General features: G+C 33.6%; 26 non-coding genes across 26 annotated transcripts; all 26 read left to right on the top strand.

Moving 5' to 3' along the window:
- The first annotated feature begins 235 nt into the window (after positions 1-235).
- TRNAA-CGC lies at positions 236-308 on the top strand. Its single transcript has one exon. It is a non-coding gene; the product is annotated as a tRNA-Ala (tRNA).
- Positions 309-1,258: 950 nt separating this feature from the next.
- TRNAA-AGC lies at positions 1,259-1,331 on the top strand. The gene has a single exon. It is a non-coding gene; the product is annotated as a tRNA-Ala (tRNA).
- A 383-nt stretch (positions 1,332-1,714) lies between these two features.
- Positions 1,715-1,787, top strand: TRNAA-AGC. The gene has a single exon. It is a non-coding gene; the product is annotated as a tRNA-Ala (tRNA).
- A 1,432-nt stretch (positions 1,788-3,219) lies between these two features.
- TRNAA-AGC lies at positions 3,220-3,292 on the top strand. Its single transcript has one exon. It is a non-coding gene; the product is annotated as a tRNA-Ala (tRNA).
- A 356-nt stretch (positions 3,293-3,648) lies between these two features.
- On the top strand, positions 3,649-3,721 carry TRNAA-AGC. Its single transcript has one exon. It is a non-coding gene; the product is annotated as a tRNA-Ala (tRNA).
- Positions 3,722-4,670: 949 nt separating this feature from the next.
- TRNAA-AGC lies at positions 4,671-4,743 on the top strand. The gene has a single exon. It is a non-coding gene; the product is annotated as a tRNA-Ala (tRNA).
- Positions 4,744-5,126: 383 nt separating this feature from the next.
- Positions 5,127-5,199, top strand: TRNAA-AGC. Its single transcript has one exon. It is a non-coding gene; the product is annotated as a tRNA-Ala (tRNA).
- Positions 5,200-6,631: 1,432 nt separating this feature from the next.
- TRNAA-AGC lies at positions 6,632-6,704 on the top strand. Its single transcript has one exon. It is a non-coding gene; the product is annotated as a tRNA-Ala (tRNA).
- Positions 6,705-7,060: 356 nt separating this feature from the next.
- On the top strand, positions 7,061-7,133 carry TRNAA-AGC. The gene has a single exon. It is a non-coding gene; the product is annotated as a tRNA-Ala (tRNA).
- Positions 7,134-8,563: 1,430 nt separating this feature from the next.
- Positions 8,564-8,636, top strand: TRNAA-AGC. The gene has a single exon. It is a non-coding gene; the product is annotated as a tRNA-Ala (tRNA).
- Positions 8,637-9,019: 383 nt separating this feature from the next.
- TRNAA-AGC lies at positions 9,020-9,092 on the top strand. Its single transcript has one exon. It is a non-coding gene; the product is annotated as a tRNA-Ala (tRNA).
- Positions 9,093-9,447: 355 nt separating this feature from the next.
- On the top strand, positions 9,448-9,520 carry TRNAA-AGC. Its single transcript has one exon. It is a non-coding gene; the product is annotated as a tRNA-Ala (tRNA).
- Positions 9,521-9,903: 383 nt separating this feature from the next.
- On the top strand, positions 9,904-9,976 carry TRNAA-AGC. The gene has a single exon. It is a non-coding gene; the product is annotated as a tRNA-Ala (tRNA).
- A 1,809-nt stretch (positions 9,977-11,785) lies between these two features.
- On the top strand, positions 11,786-11,858 carry TRNAA-AGC. The gene has a single exon. It is a non-coding gene; the product is annotated as a tRNA-Ala (tRNA).
- Positions 11,859-12,214: 356 nt separating this feature from the next.
- TRNAA-AGC lies at positions 12,215-12,287 on the top strand. The gene has a single exon. It is a non-coding gene; the product is annotated as a tRNA-Ala (tRNA).
- A 356-nt stretch (positions 12,288-12,643) lies between these two features.
- On the top strand, positions 12,644-12,716 carry TRNAA-AGC. The gene has a single exon. It is a non-coding gene; the product is annotated as a tRNA-Ala (tRNA).
- A 383-nt stretch (positions 12,717-13,099) lies between these two features.
- TRNAA-AGC lies at positions 13,100-13,172 on the top strand. Its single transcript has one exon. It is a non-coding gene; the product is annotated as a tRNA-Ala (tRNA).
- A 1,382-nt stretch (positions 13,173-14,554) lies between these two features.
- Positions 14,555-14,627, top strand: TRNAA-CGC. Its single transcript has one exon. It is a non-coding gene; the product is annotated as a tRNA-Ala (tRNA).
- A 512-nt stretch (positions 14,628-15,139) lies between these two features.
- TRNAA-AGC lies at positions 15,140-15,212 on the top strand. The gene has a single exon. It is a non-coding gene; the product is annotated as a tRNA-Ala (tRNA).
- Positions 15,213-15,568: 356 nt separating this feature from the next.
- TRNAA-CGC lies at positions 15,569-15,641 on the top strand. Its single transcript has one exon. It is a non-coding gene; the product is annotated as a tRNA-Ala (tRNA).
- A 512-nt stretch (positions 15,642-16,153) lies between these two features.
- On the top strand, positions 16,154-16,226 carry TRNAA-AGC. The gene has a single exon. It is a non-coding gene; the product is annotated as a tRNA-Ala (tRNA).
- Positions 16,227-16,582: 356 nt separating this feature from the next.
- TRNAA-CGC lies at positions 16,583-16,655 on the top strand. The gene has a single exon. It is a non-coding gene; the product is annotated as a tRNA-Ala (tRNA).
- A 1,439-nt stretch (positions 16,656-18,094) lies between these two features.
- On the top strand, positions 18,095-18,167 carry TRNAA-AGC. The gene has a single exon. It is a non-coding gene; the product is annotated as a tRNA-Ala (tRNA).
- Positions 18,168-18,524: 357 nt separating this feature from the next.
- Positions 18,525-18,597, top strand: TRNAA-AGC. Its single transcript has one exon. It is a non-coding gene; the product is annotated as a tRNA-Ala (tRNA).
- Positions 18,598-19,450: 853 nt separating this feature from the next.
- Positions 19,451-19,523, top strand: TRNAA-AGC. Its single transcript has one exon. It is a non-coding gene; the product is annotated as a tRNA-Ala (tRNA).
- Positions 19,524-19,880: 357 nt separating this feature from the next.
- TRNAA-AGC lies at positions 19,881-19,953 on the top strand. The gene has a single exon. It is a non-coding gene; the product is annotated as a tRNA-Ala (tRNA).
- Positions 19,954-20,150: the final 197 nt, after the last annotated feature.

The raw sequence follows: 20,150 nt of genomic DNA, 5'->3' as shown, positions 1-20,150 counted from the left end.
CCCTATATATTAAGTTTTTATAAGATTTGCATCCTACCACTCAGACTATGAATTTAATGCAAAATTTTAAACACATCAAATAACCACTATAATTATAATACAATCAACAGTATCCTATTAACTTAGAATTATTATGGGTAGAAATGCATTCTTGATCACATAGTACAAATCTAGATAACATATAAAACTTCGACATTTTATAACTAGTCAAATTCGAAAAATTCACAATGAAAATGGGGATGTAGCTCAGATGGTAGAGCGCTCGCTTCGCATGCGAGAGGTACGGGAATCGATACCCCGCATCTCCACTTTGAATAGAACAACTAACGCAATAACAATAAATCATAGGCACCGATGTACTATAAAAATGTGCAATTAAACGCAATCCCATGAGAAGTGTCAATAGCCATAAATCTTAAAACATTCAACCTCGTTAGCCAACCCAAATAATGGCACCACCCCTATCAGCCCTAATTCTTAAAATCAAGCACTAGAGAAGTTGAAGGTTTTTTTTTCTTTTTTTTTTTCTTTTTATTCATCCTCCTCATCGTCTTCATGGACTACATATAAGACCCTTTTATATATGTTAATAGTATATATATTTAGAGTTTTTATATGATTTGCATCCTACCACTCAGACTATGAATTTAAAGCAAAATTTTAAACTCATCGAATAACTACTATAATTATAATACAATCAACAGTATCCTATTAACTTAGAATTAAAATGGGTAGAAACGCATTTCTTGATCACATAGTATAAATCTAGATAACGTATAAAACTTCGACATTTTATAACTATTCAAATTCGAAAAATTCACAATGCAAATGGGGATATAGCTCGGATGGTAAAGCGCTTGCTTAGCATGCGAGAGGTACGGGGATCGATACCCTGCATCTCCACTTTGACAGCCTTGTAAGTGCAAGCTTAGAACACAACACCCAACCTAATCAAATGTGTAATGAAAACAATCAAGACCACGAACACCCGAAATTGAAGGCTTTCTTGGGCTAGATATATGACCCTACATATTAAGTTTTTATATGATTTGCATCCTACCACTCAGACTATGAATTTAATGCAAAACTTTAAACACATCAAATAATCACTATAATTATGATACAATCAACAGTATCATATTAACTTAGAATTATTATGGGTAGAAATGCTTTCTTGATCACATAGTATAAATCTAGATAACATATAAAACTTCGACATTTTATAACTAGTCAAATTCTAAAAATTCACAATGAAAATGGGGATGTAGCTCAGATGGTAGAGCGCTCGCTTAGCATGCGAGAGGTACGGGGATCGGTACCCCGCATCTCCACTTTGAAAGCCATGTAAGTGCAAGCTTAGAACACAACACCCAAACTAATCAAATGTGTAATGAAAACAATCAAGACCACGAACACCAGAAGTTGAAGGCTTTCTTGGGCTAGATATATGACCCTATATATTAAGTTTTTATATGATTTGCATCATACCAAGTTTTTATATGATTTGCATCATACCACTCAGACTATGAATTTAAAGCAAAATTTTAAACACATCAAATAACCACTATAATTATAATACAATCAACAGTATCCTATTAACATAGAATTATTATGGGTAGAAATGCATTTCTTGATCACATAGTATAAATCTAGATAACATATAAAAGTTCGACATTTTATAACTAGTCATATTCGAAAAATTCACAATGAAAATGGGGATGTAGCTCAGATGGTAGAGCGCTCGCTTAGCATGCGAGAGGTACGGGGATCGATACCCCGCATCTCCACTTTGAAAGGCTTCTAAGTGCTCGCTTAGAACATAACACCCAACCTAATCAAATGTGTAATGAAAACAATCAAGACCACGAACACCAGAAGTTGAAGGCTTTCTTAGGCTAGATATATGAGCCTATATATTAAGTTTTTAAAAGATTTGCATCCTACCACTCAGACTATGAATTTAAAGCAAAATTTTAAACACATCAAATAACCACTATAATTATAATACAATCAAATGTATCCTATTAACTTAGAATTATTATGGGTAGAAATGCATTCTTGATCACATAGTACAAATCTAGATAACATATAAAACTTCGACATTTTATAACTAGTCAAATTCGAAAAATTCACAATGAAAATGGGGATGTAGCTCAGATGGTAGAGCGCTCACTTCGCATGCGAGAGGTACGGGAATCGATACCCCGCATCTCCACTTTGAAGTTAGAACAACTAACGCAATAACAATAAATCATAGGCGCCGATGTACTATAAAAATGTGCAATTAAACGCAATCCCATGAGAAGTGTCAATAGCCATAAATCTTAAAACATTCAACCTCGTTAGCCAACCCAAATAATGGCACCACCCCTATCAGCCCTAATTCTTAAAATCAAGCACTAGAGAAGTTGAAGGTTTTTTTTCCTTTGTTTTTTTCTTTTTATTCATCCTCCTCATCGTCTTCATGGACTAGATATAAGACCCTTTTATATTTGTTAATAGCATATATATTTAGAGTTTTTATATGATTTGCATCCTACGACTCAGACTACGAATTTAAAGCAAAATTTTAAACTCATCGAATAACTACTATAATTATAATACAATCAACAGTATCCTATTAACTTAGAATTAAAATGGGTAGAAATGCATTTCTTGATCACATAGTATAAATCTAGATAACATATAAAACTTCGACATTTTATAACTATTCAAATTCGAAAAATTCACAATGCAAATGGGGATGTAGCTCAGATGGTAAAGCGCTTGCTTAGCATGCGAGAGGTATGGGGATCGATACCCTGCATCTCCACTTTGAAAGCCTTGTAAGTGCAAGCTTAGAACACAACACCCAACCTAATCAAATGTGTAAGCCTTGTAAGTGCAAGCTTAGAACACAACACCCAACCTAATCAAATGTGTAATGAAAACAATCAAGACCACGAACATCAGAAGTTGAAGGCTTTCTTGGGCTAGATATATGACCCTATATATTAAGTTTTTATATGATTTGCATCCTACCACTCAGACTATGAATTTAATGCAAAACTTTAAACACATCAAATAATCACTATAATTATGATACAATCAACAGTATCATATTAACTTAGTATTATTATGGGTAGAAATGCTTTCTTGATCACATAGTATAAATCTAGATAACATATAAAACTTCGACATTTTATAACTAGTCAAATTCTAAAAATTCACAATGAAAATGGGGATGTAGCTCAGATGGTAGAGCGCTCGCTTAGCATGCGAGAGGTACGGGGATCGGTACCCCGCATCTCCACTTTGAAAGCCATGTAAGTGCAAGCTTAGAACACAACACCCAAACTAATCAAATGTGTAATGAAAACAATCAAGACCACGAACACCAGAAGTTGAAGGCTTTCTTGGGCTAGATATATGACCCTATATATTAAGTTTTTATATGATTTGCATCATACCACTCAGACTATGAATTTAAAGCAAAATTTTAAACACATCAAATAACCACTATAATTATAATACAATCAACAGTATCCTATTAACATAGAATTATTATGGGTAGAAATGCATTTCTTGATCACATAGTATAAATCTAGATAACATATAAAAGTTCGACATTTTATAACTAGTCATATTCGAAAAATTCACAATGAAAATGGGGATGTAGCTCAGATGGTAGAGCGCTCGCTTAGCATGCGAGAGGTACGGGGATCGATACCCCGCATCTCCACTTTGAAAGGCTTCTAAGTGCTAGCTTAGAACATAACACCCAACCTAATCAAATGAGTAATGAAAACAATCAAGACCACGAACACCAGAAGTTGAAGGCTTTCTTAGGCTAGATATATGAGCCTATATATTAAGTTTTTAAAAGATTTGCATCCTACCACTCAGACTATGAATTTAAAGCAAAATTTTAAACACATCAAATAACCACTATAATTATAATACAATCAACTGTATCCTATTAACTTAGAATTATTATGGGTAGAAATGCATTCTTGATCACATAGTACAAATCTAGATAACATATAAAACTTCGACATTTTATAACTAGTCAAATTCGAAAAATTCACAATGAAAATGGGGATGTAGCTCAGATGGTAGAGCGCTCACTTCGCATGCGAGAGGTACGGGAATCGATACCCCGCATCTCCACTTTGAATAGAACAACTAACGCAATAACAATAAATCATAGGCGCCGATGTACTATAAAAATGTGCAATTAAACGCAATCCCATGAGAAGTGTCAATAGCCATAAATCTTAAAACATTCAACCTCGTTAGCCAACCCAAATAATGGCACCACCCCTATCAGCCCTAATTCTTAAAATCAAGCACTAGAGAAGTTGAAGGTTTTTTTTCCTTTGTTTTTTTCTTTTTATTCATCCTCCTCATCGTCTTCATGGACTAGATATAAGACCCTTTTATATTTGTTAATAGCATATATATTTAGAGTTTTTATATGATTTGCATCCTACGACTCAGACTACGAATTTAAAGCAAAATTTTAAACTCATCGAATAACTACTATAATTATAATACAATCAACAGTATCCTATTAACTTAGAATTATTATGGGTAGAAATGCTTTCTTGATCACATAGTATAAATCTAGATAACATATAAAACTTCGACATTTTATAACTAGTCAAATTCTAAAAATTCACAATGAAAATGGGGATGTAGCTCAGATGGTAGAGCGCTCGCTTAGCATGCGAGAGGTACGGGGATCGGTACCCCGCATCTCCACTTTGAAAGCCATGTAAGTGCAAGCTTAGAACACAACACCCAAACTAATCAAATGTGTAATGAAAACAATCAAGACCACGAACACCAGAAGTTGAAGGCTTTCTTGGGCTAGATATATGACCCTATATATTAAGTTTTTATATGATTTGCATCATACCAAGTTTTTATATGATTTGCATCATACCACTCAGACTATGAATTTAAAGCAAAATTTTAAACACATCAAATAACCACTATAATTATAATACAATCAACAGTATCCTATTAACATAGAATTATTATGGGTAGAAATGCATTTCTTGATCACATAGTATAAATCTAGATAACATATAAAAGTTCGACATTTTATAACTAGTCATATTCGAAAAATTCACAATGAAAATGGGGATGTAGCTCAGATGGTAGAGCGCTCGCTTAGCATGCGAGAGGTACGGGGATCGATACCCCGCATCTCCACTTTGAAAGGCTTCTAAGTGCTCGCTTAGAACATAACACCCAACCTAATCAAATGTGTAATGAAAACAATCAAGACCACGAACACCAGAAGTTGAAGGCTTTCTTAGGCTAGATATATGAGCCTATATATTAAGTTTTTAAAAGATTTGCATCCTACCACTCAGACTATGAATTTAAAGCAAAATTTTAAACACATCAAATAACCACTATAATTATAATACAATCAAATGTATCCTATTAACTTAGAATTATTATGGGTAGAAATGCATTCTTGATCACATAGTACAAATCTAGATAACATATAAAACTTCGACATTTTATAACTAGTCAAATTCGAAAAATTCACAATGAAAATGGGGATGTAGCTCAGATGGTAGAGCGCTCACTTCGCATGCGAGAGGTACGGGAATCGATACCCCGCATCTCCACTTTGAAGTTAGAACAACTAACGCAATAACAATAAATCATAGGCGCCGATGTACTATAAAAATGTGCAATTAAACGCAATCCCATGAGAAGTGTCAATAGCCATAAATCTTAAAACATTCAACCTCGTTAGCCAACCCAAATAATGGCACCACCCCTATCAGCCCTAATTCTTAAAATCAAGCACTAGAGAAGTTGAAGGTTTTTTTTCCTTTGTTTTTTTCTTTTTATTCATCCTCCTCATCGTCTTCATGGACTAGATATAAGACCCTTTTATATTTGTTAATAGCATATATATTTAGAGTTTTTATATGATTTGCATCCTACGACTCAGACTACGAATTTAAAGCAAAATTTTAAACTCATCGAATAACTACTATAATTATAATACAATCAACAGTATCCTATTAACTTAGAATTAAAATGGGTAGAAATGCATTTCTTGATCACATAGTATAAATCTAGATAACATATAAAACTTCGACATTTTATAACTATTCAAATTCGAAAAATTCACAATGCAAATGGGGATGTAGCTCAGATGGTAAAGCGCTTGCTTAGCATGCGAGAGGTATGGGGATCGATACCCTGCATCTCCACTTTGAAAGCCTTGTAAGTGCAAGCTTAGAACACAACACCCAACCTAATCAAATGTGTAAGCCTTGTAAGTGCAAGCTTAGAACACAACACCCAACCTAATCAAATGTGTAATGAAAACAATCAAGACCACGAACATCAGAAGTTGAAGGCTTTCTTGGGCTAGATATATGACCCTATATATTAAGTTTTTATATGATTTGCATCCTACCACTCAGACTATGAATTTAATGCAAAACTTTAAACACATCAAATAATCACTATAATTATGATACAATCAACAGTATCATATTAACTTAGAATTATTATGGGTAGAAATGCTTTCTTGATCACATAGTATAAATCTAGATAACATATAAAACTTCGACATTTTATAACTAGTCAAATTCTAAAAATTCACAATGAAAATGGGGATGTAGCTCAGATGGTAGAGCGCTCGCTTAGCATGCGAGAGGTACGGGGATCGGTACCCCGCATCTCCACTTTGAAAGCCATGTAAGTGCAAGCTTAGAACACAACACCCAAACTAATCAAATGTGTAATGAAAACAATCAAGACCACGAACACCAGAAGTTGAAGGCTTTCTTGGGCTAGATATATGACCCTATATATTAAGTTTTTATATGATTTGCATCATACCACTCAGACTATGAATTTAAAGCAAAATTTTAAACACATCAAATAACCACTATAATTATAATACAATCAACAGTATCCTATTAACATAGAATTATTATGGGTAGAAATGCATTTCTTGATCACATAGTATAAATCTAGATAACATATAAAAGTTCGACATTTTATAACTAGTCATATTCGAAAAATTCACAATGAAAATGGGGATGTAGCTCAGATGGTAGAGCGCTCGCTTAGCATGCGAGAGGTACGGGGATCGATACCCCGCATCTCCACTTTGAAAGGCTTCTAAGTGCTAGCTTAGAACATAACACCCAACCTAATCAAATGAGTAATGAAAACAATTAAGACCACGAACACCAGAAGTTGAAGGCTTTCTTAGGCTAGATATATGAGCCTATATATTAAGTTTTTAAAAGATTTGCATCCTACCACTCAGACTATGAATTTAAAGCAAAATTTTAAACACATCAAATAACCACTATAATTATAATACAATCAACTGTATCCTATTAACTTAGAATTATTATGGGTAGAAATGCATTCTTGATCACATAGTACAAATCTAGATAACATATAAAACTTCGACATTTTATAACTAGTCAAATTCGAAAAATTCACAATGAAAATGGGGATGTAGCTCAGATGGTAGAGCGCTCACTTCGCATGCGAGAGGTACGGGAATCGATACCCCGCATCTCCACTTTGAATAGAACAACTAACGCAATAACAATAAATCATAGGCGCCGATGTACTATAAAAATGTGCAATTAAACGCAATCCCATGAGAAGTGTCAATAGCCATAAATCTTAAAACATTCAACCTCGTTAGCCAACCCAAATAATGGCACCACCCCTATCAGCCCTAATTCTTAAAATCAAGCACTAGAGAAGTTGAAGGTTTTTTTTCCTTTGTTTTTTTCTTTTTATTCATCCTCCTCATCGTCTTCATGGACTAGATATAAGACCCTTTTATATTTGTTAATAGCATATATATTTAGAGTTTTTATATGATTTGCATCCTACGACTCAGACTACGAATTTAAAGCAAAATTTTAAACTCATCGAATAACTACTATAATTATAATACAATCAACAGTATCCTATTAACTTAGAATTAAAATGGGTAGAAATGCATTTCTTGATCACATAGTATAAATCTAGATAACATATAAAACTTCGACATTTTATAACTATTCAAATTCGAAAAATTCACAATGCAAATGGGGATGTAGCTCAGATGGTAAAGCGCTTGCTTAGCATGCGAGAGGTATGGGGATCGATACCCTGCATCTCCACTTTGAAAGCCTTGTAAGTGCAAGCTTAGAACACAACACCCAACCTAATCAAATGTGTAAGCCTTGTAAGTGCAAGCTTAGAACACAACACCCAACCTAATCAAATGTGTAATGAAAACAATCAAGACCACGAACACCAGAAGTTGAAGGCTTTCTTGGGCTAGATATATGACCCTATATATTAAGTTTTTATATGATTTGCATCCTACCACTCAGACTATGAATTTAATGCAAAACTTTAAACACATCAAATAATCACTATAATTATGATACAATCAACAGTATCATATTAACTTAGAATTATTATGGGTAGAAATGCTTTCTTGATCACATAGTATAAATCTAGATAACATATAAAACTTCGACATTTTATAACTAGTCAAATTCTAAAAATTCACAATGAAAATGGGGATGTAGCTCAGATGGTAGAGCGCTCGCTTAGCATGCGAGAGGTACGGGGATCGGTACCCCGCATCTCCACTTTGAAAGCCATGTAAGTGCAAGCTTAGAACACAACACCCAAACTAATCAAATGTGTAATGAAAACAATCAAGACCACGAACACCAGAAGTTGAAGGCTTTCTTGGGCTAGATATATGACCCTATATATTAAGTTTTTATATGATTTGCATCATACCAAGTTTTTATATGATTTGCATCATACCACTCAGACTATGAATTTAAAGCAAAATTTTAAACACATCAAATAACCACTATAATTATAATACAATCAACAGTATCCTATTAACATAGAATTATTATGGGTAGAAATGCATTTCTTGATCACATAGTATAAATCTAGATAACATATAAAAGTTCGACATTTTATAACTAGTCATATTCGAAAAATTCACAATAAAAATGGGGATGTAGCTCAGATGGTAGAGCGCTCGCTTAGCATGCGAGAGGTACGGGGATCGATACCCCGCATCTCCACTTTGAAAGGCTTCTAAGTGCTAGCTTAGAACATAACACCCAACCTAATCAAATGTGTAATGAAAACAATCAAGACCACGAACACCAGAAGTTGAAGGCTTTCTTGGGCTAGATATATGAGCCTATATATTAAGTTTTTATAAGATTTGCATCCTACCACTCAGACTATGAATTTAAAGCAAAATTTTAAACACATCAAATAACCACTATAATTATAATACAATCAACTGTATCCTATTAACTTAGAATTATTATGGGTAGAAATGCTTTCTTGATCACATAGTATAAATCTAGATAACATATAAAACTTCGACATTTTATAACTAGTCAAATTCTAAAAATTCACAATGAAAATGGGGATGTAGCTCAGATGGTAGAGCGCTCGCTTAGCATGCGAGAGGTACGGGGATCGGTACCCCGCATCTCCACTTTGAAAGCCATGTAAGTGCAAGCTTAGAACACAACACCCAAACTAATCAAATGTGTAATGAAAACAATCAAGACCACGAACACCAGAAGTTGAAGGCTTTCTTGGGCTAGATATATGACCCTATATATTAAGTTTTTATATGATTTGCATCATACCAAGTTTTTATATGATTTGCATCATACCACTCAGACTATGAATTTAAAGCAAAATTTTAAACACATCAAATAACCACTATAATTATAATACAATCAACAGTATCCTATTAACATAGAATTATTATGGGTAGAAATGCATTTCTTGATCACATAGTATAAATCTAGATAACATATAAAAGTTCGACATTTTATAACTAGTCATATTCGAAAAATTCACAATAAAAATGGGGATGTAGCTCAGATGGTAGAGCGCTCGCTTAGCATGCGAGAGGTACGGGGATCGATACCCCGCATCTCCACTTTGAAAGGCTTCTAAGTGCTAGCTTAGAACATAACACCCAACCTAATCAAATGTGTAATGAAAACAATCAAGACCACGAACACCAGAAGTTGAAGGCTTTCTTGGGCTAGATATATGAGCCTATATATTAAGTTTTTATAAGATTTGCATCCTACCACTCAGACTATGAATTTAAAGCAAAATTTTAAACACATCAAATAACCACTATAATTATAATACAATCAACTGTATCCTATTAACTTAGAATTATTATGGGTAGAAATGCATTTCTTGATCACATAGTACAAATCTATATGACATATAAAACTTCGACATTTTATAACTAGTCAAATTCGAAAAATTCACAATGAAAATGGGGATGTAGCTCAGATGGTAGAGCGCTCGCTTCGCATGCGAGAGGTACGAGAATCGATACCCCGCATCTCCACTTTGAATAGAACAACTAACGCAATAACAATAAATCATAGGCGCCGATGTACTATAAAAATGTTCAATTAAACGCAATCCCATGAGAAGTGTCAATAGCCATAAATCTTAAAACATTCAACCTCGTTAGCCAACCCAAATAATGGCACCACCCCTATCAGCCCTAATTCTTAAAATCAAGCACTAGAGAAGTTGAAGGTTTTTTTTCTTTTTTATTTTCTTTTTATTCATCCTCCTCATCGTCTTCATGGACTAGATATAGGACCCTTTTATATTTGTTAATAGTATATATATTTAGAGTTTTTATATGATTTGCATCCTACCACTCAGACTATGAATTTAAAGCAAAATTTTAAACTCATCGAATAACTACTATAATTATAATACAATCAACAGTATCCTATTAACTTAGAATTAAAATGGGTAGAAATGCATTTCTTGATCACATAGTATAAATCTAGATAACATTATAAAACTTCGACATTTTATAACTATTCAAATTCGAAAAATTCACAATGCAAATGGGGATGTAGCTCAGATGGTAAAGCGCTCGCTTAGCATGCGAGAGGTATGGGGATCGATACCTTGCATCTCCACTTTGAAAGCCTTGTAAGTGCAAGCTTAGAACACAACACCCAACCTAATCAAATGTGTAATGAAAACAATCAAGACCACGAACACCAGAAGTTGAAGGCTTTCTTGGGCTAGATATATGAGCCTATATATTAAGTTTTTATAAGATTTGCATCCTACCACTCAGACTATGAATTTAAAGCAAAATTTTAAACACATCAAATAACCACTATAATTATAATACCATCAACTGTATCCTATTAACTTAGAATTATTATGGGTAGAAATGCATTTCTTGATCACATAGTATAAATCTAGATAACATATAAAACTTCGACATTTTATAACTAGTCATATTCGAAAAATTCGCAATGAAAATTGGGATGTAGCTCAGATGGTAGAGCGCTCGCTTAGCATGCAAGAGGTACGGGGATCGATACCCCGCATCTCCACTTTGAAAGCCATGTAAGTGCAAGCTTAGAACACAACACCCAAACTAATCAAATGTGTAATGAAAACAATCAAGACCATGAACACCAGAAGTTGAAGGCTTTCTTGGGCTAGATATATGACCCTATATATTTAGTTTTTATATGATTTGCATCCTACCACTCAGACTATGAATTTAATGCAAAACTTTAAACACATCAAATAATCACTATAATTATAATACAATCAACAGTATCCAATTAACATAGAATTATTATGGGTAGAAATGCATTTCTTGATCACATAGTATAAATCTAGATAACATATAAAACTTCGACATTTTATAACTAGTCATATTCGAAAAATTCGCAATGAAAATGGGGATGTAGCTCAGATGGTAGAGCGCTCGCTTAGCATGCAAGAGGTACGGGGATCGATACCCCGCATCTCCACTTTGAAAGACTTGTAAGTGCTAGCTTAGAACATAACACCCAACCTAATCAAATGTGTAATGAAAACAATCAAGACCACGAACACCAGAAGTTGAAGGCTTTCTTGGGCTAGATATATGAGCCTATATATTAAGTTTTTATAAGATTTGCATCCTACCACTCAGACTATGAATTTAAAGCAAAATTTTAAACACATCAAATAACCACTATAATTATAAAACAATCAACTGTATCCTATTAACTTAGAATTATTATGGGTAGAAATGCATTTCTTGATCACATAGTATAAATCTAGATAACATATAAAACTTCGACATTTTATAACTAGTCAAATTCGAAAAATTCACAATGAAAATGGGGATGTAGCTCAGATGGTAGAGCGCTCGCTTAGCATGCGAGAGGTACGGGGATCGATACCCCGCATCTCCACTGTGAAAGCCATGTAAGTGCAAGCTTAGAACACAACACCCAAACTAATCAAATGTGTAATGAAAACAATCAAGACCATGAACAACAGAAGTTGAAGGCTTTCTTGGGCTAGATATATGACCCTATATATTTAGTTTTTATATGATTTGCATCCTACCACTCAGACTATGAATTTAATGCAAAACTTTAAACACATCAAATAATCAATATAATTATAATACAATCAACAATATCATATTAACTTAGAATAATTATGGGTAGAAATGCATTTCTTGATCACATAGTATAAATCTAGATAACATATAAAACTTCGACATTTTATAACTAGTCAAATTCGAAAAATTCATAATGAAAATGGGGATGTAGCTCAGATGGTAGAGCGCTCGCTTAGCATGCGAGAGGTACGAGGATCGATACCCCGCATCTCCACTTTGAAGGCCATGTAAGTGCAAGCTTAGAACACAACACCCAAATTAATCAAATGTGTAATGAAAACAATCAAGACCACGAACACCAGAAGTTGAAGGCTTTCTTGGTCTAGATATATGACTCTATATATTAAGTTTTTATATGATTTGCATCATACCAAGTTTTTATATGATTTGCATCATACCACTCAGACTATGAATTTAAAGCAAAATTTTAAACACATCAAATAACCACTATAATTATAATACAATCAACAGTATCCTATTAACATAGAATTATTATGGGTAGAAATGCATTTCTTGATCACATAGTATAAATCTAGATAACATATAAAACTTCGACATTTTATAACTAGTCATATTCGAAAAATTCACAATGAAAATGGGGATGTAGCTCAGATGGTAGAGCGCTCGCTTAGCATGCGAGAGGTACGGGGATCGATACCCTGCATCTCTCCACTTTGAAAGGCTTGTAAGTGCTAGCTTAGAACATAACACCCAACCTAATCAAATGTGTAATGAAAACAATCAAGACCACGAACACCAGAAGTTGAAGGCTTTCTTGGGCTAGATATATGAGCCTATATATTAAGTTTTTATAAGATTTGCATCCTACCACTCAGACTATGAATTTAAAGCAAAATTTTAAACACATCAAATAACCACTATAATTATAATACAATCAACTGTATCCTATTAACTTAGAATTATTATGGGTAGAAATGCATTTCTTGATCACATAGTACAAATCTATATAACATATAATACTTCGACATTTTATAACTAGTCAAATTCGAAAAATTCACAATGAAAATGGGGATGTAGCTCAGATGGTAGAGCGCTCGCTTCGCATGCGAGAGGTACGAGAATCGATACCCCGCATCTCCACTTTGAATAGAACAACTAACGCAATAACAATAAATCATAGGCGCCGATGTACTATAAAAATGTTCAATTAAACGCAATCCCATGAGAAGTGTCAATAGCCATAAATCTTAAAACATTCAACCTCGTTAGCCAACCCAAATAATGGCACCACCCCTATCAGCCCTAATTCTTAAAATCAAGCACTAGAGAAGTTGAAGGTTTTTTTTCTTTTTTATTTTCTTTTTATTCATCCTCCTCATCGTCTTCATGGACTAGATATAGGACCCTTTTATATTTGTTAATAGTATATATATTTAGAGTTTTTATATGATTTGCATCCTACCACTCAGACTATGAATTTAATGCAAAATTTTAAACTCATCGAATAACTACTATAATTATAATACAATCAACAGTATCCTATTAACTTAGAATTAAAATGGGTAGAAATGCATTTCTTGATCACATAGTATAAATCTAGATAACATTATAAAACTTCGACATTTTATAACTATTCAAATTCGAAAAATTCACAATGCAAATGGGGATGTAGCTCAGATGGTAAAGCGCTCGCTTAGCATGCGAGAGGTATGGGGATCGATACCTTGCATCTCCACTTTGAAAGCCTTGTAAGTGCAAGCTTAGAACACAACACCCAACCTAATCAAATGTGTAATGAAAACAATCAAGACCACGAACACCAGAAGTTGAAGGCTTTCTTGGGCTAGATATATGAGCCTATATATTAAGTTTTTATAAGATTTGCATCCTACCACTCAGACTATGAATTTAAAGCAAAATTTTAAACACATCAAATAACCACTATAATTATAATACCATCAACTGTATCCTATTAACTTAGAATTATTATGGGTAGAAATGCATTTCTTTGTCACATTGTTTAAATCTAGATAACATATAAAACTTCGACATTTTATAACTAGTCAAATTCGAAAAATTCACAATGAAAATGGGGATGTAGCTCAGATGGTAGAGCGCTCGCTTCGCATGCGAGAGGTACGGGAATCGATACCCCGCATCTCCACTTTGAATAGAACAACTAACGCCATAACAATAAATCATAGGCGCCGATGTACTATAAACGCAATCCCATGAGAAGTGTCAATAGACATAAATCATAAAACATTCAACCTCGTTAGCCAACCCAAATAATGGCACCACCCCTATCAGCCCTAATTCTTAAAATCAAGCACTAGAGAAGTTAAAGGTTTTTTTTCTTTTTCTTTTTTTCTTTTTATTCATCCTCCTCATCGTTTTCATGGACTAGATATATGACCCTTTTATATATGATAATAGTATATATATATTTAGAGTTTTTATATGATTTGCATCCTACCACTCAGACTACGAATTTAAAGCAAAATTTTAAACTCATCGAATAACTACTATAATTATAATACAATCAACAGTATCCTATTAACTTAGAATTAATATGGGTAGAAATGCATTTCTTGATCACATAGTATAAATCTAGATAACATATAAAACCTTCGTCATTTTACAACCAGTCTAATTTGAAAAATTCACAATTAAAATGGGGATGTAGCTCAGATGGTAGAGCGCTCGCTTAGCATGCGAGAGGTACGGGGATCGATACCCCGCATCTCCCCTTTGAAAGCCTTGTAAGTGGTAGCTTGGAACATAACACCCAACCTAATCAAATGTGTAATGAAAACAATCAAGACCACGAACACCAGAAGTCGAAGGCTTTCTTGGGCTAGATATATGAGCCTATATATTAAGTTTATATAAGATTTGCATCCTACCACTCAGACTATGAATTTAAAGCAAAATTTTAAACACATCAAATAACCACTATAATTATAATACAATCAACTGTATCCTATTAACTTAGAATTATTATGGGTAGAAATGCATTTCTTTGTCACATAGTTTAAATCTAGATAACATATAAAACTTCGACATTTTATTACTAGTCAAATTCGAAAAATTCACAATGAAAATGGGGATGTAGCTCAGATGGTAGAGCGCTCGCTTCGCATGCGAGAGGTACGGGAATCGATACCCCGCATCTCCACTTTGAATAGAACAACTAACGCCATAACAATAAATCATAGGTGCCGATGTACTATAAACGCAATCCCATGAGAAGTGTCAATAGACATAAATCATAAAACATTCAACCTCGTTAGCCAACCCAAATAATGGCACCACCCCTATCAGCCCTAATTCTTAAAATCAAGCACTAGAGAAGTTCAAGGTTTTTTTTCTTTTTCTTTTTTTCTTTTTATTCATCCTCCTCATCGTTTTCATGGACTAGATATATGACCCTTTTATATATGATAATAGTATATATATATTTAGAGTTTTTATATGATTTGCATCCTACCACTCAGACTACGAATTTAAAGCAAAATTTTAAACTCATCGAATAACTACTATAATTATAATACAATCAACAGTATCCTATTAACTTAGAATTAATATGGGTAGAAATGCATTTCTTGATCACATAGTATAAATCTAGATAACATATAAAACCTTCGTCATTTTACAACCAGTCTAATTCGAAAAATTCACAATTAAAATGGGGATGTAGCTTAGATGGTAGAGCGCTCACTTAGCATGCGAGAGGTACGGGGATCGATACCCCGCATCTCTACTTTGAAATCCTTGTAAGTGGTAGCTTAGAACATAACACCCAACCTAATCAAATGTGTAATGAAAACAATCAAGACCACGAACACCAGAAGTTGAAGGCTTTCTTGGGCTAGATATATGAGCCTATATATTAAGTTTTTATAAGATTTGCATCCTACCACTCAGACTATGAATTTAAAGCAAAATTTTAAACACATCAAATAACCACTATAATTATAATACAATCAACTGTATCCTATTAACTTAGAATTATTATGGGTAGAAATGCATTTCTTGATCACATAGTATAAATCTAGATAACATATAAAACTTCGACATTTTATAACTAGTCAAATTCGCAAAATTCACAATGAAAATGGGGATGTAGCTCAGATGGTAGAGCGCTCGCTTCGCATGCGAGAGGTACGGGAATCGATACCCCGCATCTCCACTTTGAATAGAACAACTAACGCCATAACAATAAATCATAGGCGCCGATGTACTATAAACGCAATCCCATGAGAAGTGTCAATAGACATAAATCATAAAACATTCAACCTCGTTAGCCAACCCAAATAATGGCACCACCCCTATCAGCCCTAATTCTTAAAATCAAGCACTAGAGAAGTTCAAGGTTTTTTTTCTTTTTCTTTTTTTCTTTTTATTCATCCTCCTCATCGTTTTCATGGACTAGATATATGACCCTTTTATATATGATAATAGTATATATATATTTAGAGTTTTTATATGATTTGCATCCTACCACTCAGACTACGAATTTAAAGCAAAATTTTAAACTCATCGAATAACTACTATAATTATAATACAATCAACAGTATCCTATTAACTTAGAATTAATATGGGTAGAAATGCATTTCTTGATCACATATTATAAATCTAGATAACATATAAAACCTTCGTCATTTTACAACCAGTCTAATTCGAAAAATTCACAATTAAAATGGGGATGTAGCTTAGATGGTAGAGCGCTCGCTTAGCATGCGAGAGTTACGGGGATCGATACCTCGCATCTCCATTTTGAAAGCCTTGTAAATGCAAGCTTAGAACACAACACCCAACCTAATCAAATGTGTAATGAAAACAATCAAGACCACGAACACCAGAAGTTGAAGGCTTTCTTGGGCTAGATACATGACCCTATATATTAAGTTTTTATATGATTTGCATCCTACTACTCAGACTATGAATTTAAAGCAAAATTTTAAACTCATCGAATAACTACTATAATTATAATACAATTAACAGTATCCTATTAACTTAGAATTAATATGGGTAGAAATGCATTTCTTGATCACATAGTATAAATCTAGATAACATATAAAACTTCGAAATTTTATAACTAGTCAAATTCGAAAAATTCACAATGAAAATGGGGATGCAGCTCAGATGGTAGAGCGTTCGCTTAGCATGCGAGAGGTACGGGGATCGATACCTCGCATCTCCACTTTGAATAGAACAACTAACGCAATAACAATAAATCATAGGCGTCGATGAACTTTAAAAATGTGCAATTAAACGCAATCCCATTCTTAAAATCAAGCACTAGAAGTTGAAGGTTTTTTTTCTTTTTATTCATCCTCCTCATCGTCTTCATGGACTAGATATATGACCCTTTTATATATGTTAATAGTATATATATTTAGAGTTTTTATATGATTTGCATCCTACCACTCAGACTATGAATTTAAAGCAAAATTTTAAACTCATCGAATAACTACTATAATTATAATACAATCAACAGTATCCTATTAACTTAGAATTAATATGGGTAGAAATGCATTTCTTGATCACATAGTATAAATATAGATAACATATAAAACCTTCGTCATTTTACAACCAGTCTAATTCAAAAAATTAACAAATGAAAATGGGGATGTAGCTCAGATGGTAGAGCGCTCGCTTAGCATGCGAGAGGTACGGGGATCGATACCCCGCATCTCCACTTTGAAAGCCTTGAAAGTGCAAGCTTAAAACACAACACCCAACCTAATCAATTGTGTAATGAAAACAATCAAGACCACGAACACCAGAAGTTGAAGGCTTTCTTGGGCTAGATACATGACCCTATATATTAAGTTTTTATATGATTTGCATCCTACTACTCAGACTATGAATTTAAAGCAAAATTTTAAACTCATCGAATAACTACTATAATTATAATACAATTAACAGTATCCTATTAACTTAGAATTAATATGGGTAGAAATGCATTTCTTGATCACATAGTATAAATCTAGATAACATATAAAACCTTCGTCATTTTACAACCAGTCTAATTCGAAAAATTCACAATTAAAATGGGGATGTAGCTCAGATGGTAGAGCGCTCGCTTAGCATGCGAGAGTTACGGGGATCGATACCTCGCATCTCCATTTTGAAAGCCTTGTAAATGCAAGCTTAGAACACAACACCCAACCTAATCAAATGTGTAATGAAAACAATCAAGACCACGAACACCAGAAGTTGAAGGCTTTCTTGGGCTAGATATATGACCCTATATATTAAGTTTTTATATGATTTGCATCCTACCACTCAGACTATGAATTTAATGCAAAACTTTAAACACATCAAATAACCACTATAATTATAATACAATCAACAGTATCCTATTAACTTAGAATTATTATGGGTAGAAATGCATTTCTTGATCACATAGTATAAATCTAGATAACATATAAAACTTCGAAATTTTATAACTAGTCAAATTCGAAAAATTCACAATGAAAATGGGGATGTAGCTCAGATGGTAGAGCGTTCGCTTAGCATGCGAGAGGTAAGTGGATCGATACCCTGCATCTCCACTTTGAATAGAACAACTAACGCAATAACAATAAATCATAGGCGCCGATGAACTTTAAAAATGTGCAATTAAACGCAATCCCATTCTTAAAATCAAGCACTAGAAGTTGAAGGTTTTTTTTCTTTTTATTCATCCTCCTCATCGTCTTCATGGACTAGATATATGACCCTTTTATATATGTTAATAGTATATATATTTAGAGTTTTTATATGATTTGCATCCTACCACTCAGACTATGAATTTAAAGCAAAATTTTAAACTCATCGAATAACTACTATAATTATAATACAATCAACAGTATCCTATTAACTTAGAATTAATATGGGTAGAAATGCATTTCTTGATCACATAGTATAAATATAGATAACATATAAAACCTTCGTCATTTTACAACCAGTCTAATTCAAAAAATTAACAATGAAAATGGGGATGTAGCTCAGATGGTAGAGCGCTCGCTTAGCATGCGAGAGGTACGGGGATCGATACCCCGCATCTCCACTTTGAAAGCCTTGAAAGTGCAAGCTTAAAACACAACACCCAACCTAATCAATTGTGTAATGAAAACAATCAAGACCACGAACACCAGAAGTTGAAGGCTTTCTTGGGCTAGATACATGACCCTATATATTAAGTTTTTATATGATTTGCATCCTACTACTCAGACTATGAATTTAAAGCAAAATTTTAAACACATCAAATAACCACTATAATTATAATACAATCAACAGTATCCTGTTAACATAGAATTATCATGGGTAGAAATGCATTTCTTGATCACATAGTATAAATCTTGATAACATATAAAACCTTCGTCATTTTACAACCAGTCTAATTCGAAAAATTCACAATGAAAATGGGGATGTAGCTCAGATGGTAGAGCGCTCGCTTAGCATGCGAGAGGTACGGGGATCGATACCCCGCATCTCCACTTTGAAAGCCTTGTAAGTGCAAGCTTAGAACACCACACCCAACCTAATCAAATGTGTAATGAAAACAATCAAGACCACGAACACCAGAAGTTGAAGGCTTTCTTGGGCAAGATATATGACCCTATATAATAAGTTTTTATACGATTTGCATCCTACCACTCAGACTATGAATTTAAAGCAAAATTTTAAACACATC

The sequence above is a fragment of the Ipomoea nil genome, unplaced genomic scaffold (genome assembly GCF_001879475.1).
Source record: "Ipomoea nil cultivar Tokyo-kokei standard unplaced genomic scaffold, Asagao_1.1 scaffold3227, whole genome shotgun sequence".
In the NCBI taxonomy this organism is placed as follows: Eukaryota; Viridiplantae; Streptophyta; class Magnoliopsida; order Solanales; family Convolvulaceae; genus Ipomoea; species Ipomoea nil.
Note: the sequence above shows the minus strand (reverse complement) of the source record. Positions and strands in the feature narration are given on the sequence as shown.